The sequence below is a fragment of the Daphnia pulex genome, chromosome 12, assembly GCF_021134715.1.
Source record: "Daphnia pulex isolate KAP4 chromosome 12, ASM2113471v1".
NCBI classification, from domain to species: Eukaryota; Metazoa; Arthropoda; class Branchiopoda; order Diplostraca; family Daphniidae; genus Daphnia; species Daphnia pulex.
The window spans coordinates 7,283,186-7,289,185 of NC_060028.1; positions in this window are offsets into that span (position 1 = coordinate 7,283,186).

The following is a 6,000-nucleotide window of genomic DNA, read 5'->3' on the forward strand; positions in this document are numbered from 1 at the left end:
TATATACACACATATCAATGCGTGTGTAGAAAAGGACTGTAGAGATATATTTATACACACATATTATATACATAGCAACTGTGTGGACTCTATACGGAGGCTATTCCCTTGTGTCGAATATTTCCTTTTAGATTTCCTGGAAAATTTTTTTTTTCTTTCTTATTCTTTAGTTTTTCTATAGTTTGGTCTCTGTAAATTATGCAGACGAGTCCCATCCATCCATCGGCCGGGCTACAATGCCGTGTTGAAAACGTCGCCGGCCCCACGGTCCACATCATTCATCGATGCGTTCCACCACCACCACCACCAACGCGGTATCGATTATGCCAGTGTGGCTCGTGCACCGGGCATAAATCAACCTGTCAGAAGCAGAGCTATACACCAGCCCAGCCGAGTGCTGTATAGGTTTCAGAAGCGATAGTTTTCAAACCTCCTTCTCTATATTCTAATCTAACAATGCGCCATTATTTGTAGCGTTTTCGACACGCACAAACATCTGAAAAAAATGTCAGATTTTAAAATAAAAATGAGTTTTAAACTCGCTACTCCGCCCCGGCTCTGTTGCGAGTTTGAAATCGACAAATCAAAAAAGTGTTTGGCTGGTCTTGTGTGTATATAATGTCTGAGCTGTGTGGTTTCGTAAAATCCAGATTTTCGACTATAGACAGTTTTCCGGCCGTCACGCTACAGCCATAACGCGGCCGCCGACACATCAGCAAACGGACTTTGTTTCTTGTAATATTTTTTGGGGGGAAGAAGAGGAGGGCCGATGTCAAAGCCCTTCCGAAACTTTTAATGACCGTATAGGTATATATACTATACACGTACGAGCCTTTTTTTTGTCTTTCTGAGAAGAACAAAACAAGAAAAGTCAAAGTTTAAAAAACAAAAAAATAGGCGCCGTGTGTTCTATTTTCAAACTGTTGATCGACCGTGGCCATTCTCTATTATCCCGTGGAACTCTTTTGCATTTCTCTCCTTTCCCCTTTTAACCCTCTCTTTTTTTTTCTCTCGGTGGTCCGACGGGATCGTTTTTTAAGGATTCTCCAAACTGCTTTTGACGACGCGAGAGAGGAGAAAACACAACACACACACACACACAGAAAAGGAAGCTAACCATTTTGAATGGCTGACGCGTCTATAAAATGAGAGAGAGAAAGGGACCCACTATATACTCGTTTAAGTGAACGAAATAACAAACGTCTTTCGACTTTTTATTCCTTTTTTGCCGGGCGATGGAGAGACCAATGCGGATTATTGTTTATCGCCGAGTTCTTCCCCCGCTCTGAGAGATACTTCACCCAAGGCGATATACGACCGGCGCCACATTTGAACGCGCTGCGGAGAAAGAATACTATATCCCGGAGAACAGCAGCAGCACGTATAGGGGAAGGATGATGGCAATATATAGTAGCTGCTGTGCAACTCTACTACACCAGTGAACGTTTATTCATCCGGAATGACGAGAGGAGCAGAAAGAAGAGAGAAAAAAGCGCGGATGATTTACGCCGGAGATTCTCCTTCTTCTTCTTCTTCGCGTTTACGGTTGCCGCGCCGTTGTTTCCGTGTCAAACCCAAAAAGAAGAAAAAAAGGGGCGACTCTCTGTTTTCGAAGCTCGTTCGATGAGAAAGATAGCGTGTGTCTCTGATATGTATAGATGTTAAAGCTTGCTCAAGAAGAAAGAAGAGTTCTGACTGCTGCTGCTGCTGCTGCTACTGCACAACCTAGAAAGAATGTGTCGTGCTGTTTGAAAACCGCCATCAAAACAAAAAAGGCTAAGAATTTTTTTCGAATGTTTTTTATTTTTTATTTTTTCCTTTGGCGCTAGCTCTTTTATAGCGTCTTCATTTCGTGAATGGCGGGCATATATGAAGAAGATGTTGGCCAGCCAGTTCTTTTTTTATTTTGTTTTGTTTTTAAAAAGAAGTAAAAGTCCTTTATTTCGTGAAAAGAGAAAAAAGGAAATCCCGTAGCGCTGAGTTTATTATTACACTTTGTTGGTCACGGAATGGCACGGAGCGAAAAACGTGGCCGGCAGTCGTCAAGAGACACCATGCAGCATTTGATGGGCGACTGTTGTGTGTGTGTGTGTGTTTAATGGCCGACGTCGGACAACAACTCCTCCCTCATACTCTCGACTACTCTCTTATGTACAGTCGAGTTTCGACCTCCTGTATATTACGCGGCGCTAATACTTTATTCTTCTCTAGCTGTGCTAGGCTAGTCAGTCTCTCTCTCTCTCAAGACTATGTTGATTTAAAACGACGACTATTCCCGCGCGCGCCGTCCGGATATGTATATATATACCTGATGCTCGGCAATAACTCTCAGCCAGCCGCTGAGCTGTTGTGTTGAGTGTAGAGAATGAGAAGTCTTCTTCTTCTTCTTGGCCATCAGTTTGATGTTGGTGGGTTTCCGAGAGCAGCAAATGATATTATTACCGTCGTCCCGTGGTTTATTTCTAACTTGTGCGTCGAGTTCCAATTCTCTGTAGAAAGGAGACCAGGCAAACACACACGGAGAGATGTAGAGAATCGGAGTATTGTGTGTGTGTGCTCTGTGGCCTCTGTTTAGACTGATGGACGGACAGACGGAAGAGAGCCATCAGCATCCGGGTAAATGTAATTCCAGTGTGACTCACGCGCACGCACACAGTTTCGGATGGCGGAGGCGGAGAGAGGATTGGGCGCACCGCGCAAAACATCTGTCGATTCATTCATTACATGGTGAGAAAGACGAGAGTTCGGGAGGGCGGCGTCACAGCAGCAGTATATAGAGCCGTGAGAGAACGAGCATATAAGATTGAGAAAATACCAACAACAACAATAACAGTAACGAAAGACAGTTATACAGGCGGTTTATTCTGGGATCTCTCTGACGAGACGAGAGAAACTCGAGTGTCGACCCGTTTAGATTATTTCCCACACACAACCAACCGAATTCAAAATGAAACATTTCCATCACAGTGTCTGTCTTATCCCCGTATATCGCCAACAAGAGGTGAAGAATAACGGGACAGACCTTTTTTATTTTTTGTTAAATTTCATCAACTGTATATATCTTTAAATATGTGTGTAGGGACCAACGGAGAAAAGATGCGGAGTCGCCCAATTAACATTCTAGGACGCTGCTGCTGCTGCGGCAATCGGTTTTTATTTTCTACCCGAAAAAAAAAGAAAAGAAAAGTTCGGATCATCTTTCTCTAGTTGGCGCTGGGTCCGGGAAGATTTTGTGGAATTATTTTTTGTTGTTTTTGCACTAGGGCGACAACAGATACATCAATGTTGTTTCGACTTGACGGGGCATACCCGACGTGTGTCCCCCCCTCCCACTAAAACATTTTGGCCCGCCAGTCTCTTTTGTAAAACAAAGTTTTGAGACTTGAGAGAGAGAGAGAGAAAAAGATTTCGGTATTTTGACCCCATCGCACATGCAGCGACGTCCATCTCCCTTTTTGCTCTGATGTTGACGGTTGCGACACCACCATCCGGTTGGGACCCGGAATTTTTTTTTTCCTTCCGCTATTTTTCGTCGGAAAGATTTTCGAATTTTTTTTTAAACATTCTCTTAAGAGTTTCTACGCGTTATTTTTATTTTTATTTTATTTTTTCTCCAAAATGGGCACTCACTTGTCGTCTCTCATCAGCCGTTGAATCTTTTGACAAACTCTTCCGTCTAACAGATTTCAAATGTGTCAAGACTTTTGCAACCAGCCGAGTTTCCGGTGACGTCACGAATCGCCCGAAATTGCCAAACGCGCCCGAGCGGGAGAGAGAGAGTTGAAAAACAACTTTTAAAAAAAGTCACATCAAGTTGTATCAATGTTCTATTATAGAGTCTAGAGTTGATTTAGTTGGTCCGTTTTTGTCTTTTGGCAAGCGACGCTCATAATTCAGAGAATTCAGACTTTTCGGCACCGAATACCTAGCGCCGTTGTATTTTGTGGTTCACCAACCACTCCAAAAACGAAGCCCCACAAAATGAACTTGCCTACAAAAAGAGAAAAAGAAGTCCTGGAAATTCGATGGCCGCTACCAGGGATAAATTCCTCTGCAATCTTTTTTTTTGTTTTGTTTTTACGGTCCGTGATGGATCGATTGTTGATCAAAGACAACGAGTTCCACGCCTTTCCAGCTCCGCGATTGCGGGCTAAATCTCTCTATCGTGAGCGGCGCAGTTTTTATTTTTCGTTTTCTTTTTCTGTAACATAGTATATCTAAAGAAACCACGTGCACCACATACCCTGCCGACCAATCGGCAATCGTTTCTCCCGACCGGCGAGAGATGAAACGATCCGCGCTTTTCACGCTAAAGGAAGGATCCATATAATTAAGTTGAAGGGAATTAGTGATTGATAATGAAATTTTCCGAAGCGACGCCGGGATGCTGCGCAGAGTAAGATGATCCTTCACACACTTGACTGCGAATCGCGCTAAATCTCCCAGCTGTGACGTCTGTAGCTCGGCGCAAAAAAAAAAAGAAGAACTATCCCAGCGCAGCTAGAACGGTCGCTTGCCAAAAGCATTGTCATTATTCTCATTCTCTCGGTGAGTAATCAATGGCCTGTTGTGTCTGCTGGACTGTCTGGGTGCCACACTCTCAATTCGAGTAAAAAGAGAAAAAACAAAAAAACGACTCGAACCTCACACAGAGAAACGGAACGCAAAGAAAAGCAAATGGAATAAAACACGCGGAAATCTAATGAAGGCCAAATGGAAAATCTCATTCCCCTATCTCTTTCTTGTTTGGTTGAGAGGGAATAGAAAGTGAAATAATAATAAAAAAAAAAAGAAGAAGAAGAATTGTGTGTGTGTTGCGTGTGTGTTTACCACCGTCGTTATTCCAATGCTGCGTTAACAACTGTGCGAGCGTGTCATAGCCCATCTCGACTCGGCGCTCGAGATCGAGACTTCCTGCTACTCCGCCGCTTGCTGCTCTGCTCTTCTTTTTTTCTGGAGTTGGAGAAGATAAGCGACACACAACGAAGAGAAAAGAGAGAAAGAGACTCACCGGAATAAATTTAGCCGAGGCAACCGCAAAGTTATTCGACTTGTTCGAATTCCTCCGTCGTCGAGGAGACACACGAACAAGACATTCTCTGGCTCTATCTTGTTGGCCACGCCATTTCTATATACCTTTTCTTTAACAGAACGGTGAGACTTGGTGGCAACTTTTTTTTCTTCTTCTTTTCTTTCCCATTTGAACCTCCGACATTTTGGAAATAAGCTTCAAAAAGAAATAAAAAAAAGGGGGGGGGGAAATCACAGGCCAAAGAGACAAGAAGTATAAAATAATAGAAACAGCTGGCGAGTTGTTGTTTTGCCTTTTTTTTTCTCTTCGCCCTTCTCTCTTCTGTTTTTTTTTTTTATTTCGTTATCTTCTTTTCTCTTGCATTCTCTTTATTTTTTTCGCTGGGCCCCATTAAAGTATTCCAGTTGGTCGTGTCCATGTCCCTCCCCCCCAACCAACCAAACCAACCCCCTTAATTTCGAGAAGCAACAACAATAAAAAAGAAGCAACAGCAGCAGTGCGGATGAAAGAGGTGGGCCGTGACTCGTTTACTGGTGAGCCGGAGAAAGGCCAGCAGCAGCCAGCCAGCCAGGCACACGCCAAACTCTTGTGTGGTGGTGCTCCACCCACGAAATCACAACACCGACGATTGACACGCCACATCCACACACACACATACCGTTGCGCCGCCCACGGAAACACTTTTTGGTATCATCACAACAACACAAACGGGCACATTTAGCCTGCAAAAAAAACCCCGAGACGTAGTAGTAGTAGTACTACAGCGGTAGGGTTCCCATCTATCGGACGGGATTGTAAACAACGACCGGAAGATCGTCATTGCCGGCCTGGGGCCTCGGCCACTACCTACGTTAGCATCAATCCGAAACCGAAGATTTTCTTTGTTAATCGTTTGAATTTCCCTCTATTGAGAACAATCATGAATCCACCTCGACACGCTCCCTTAAGAAAAATCCTTCGGGTCTAAA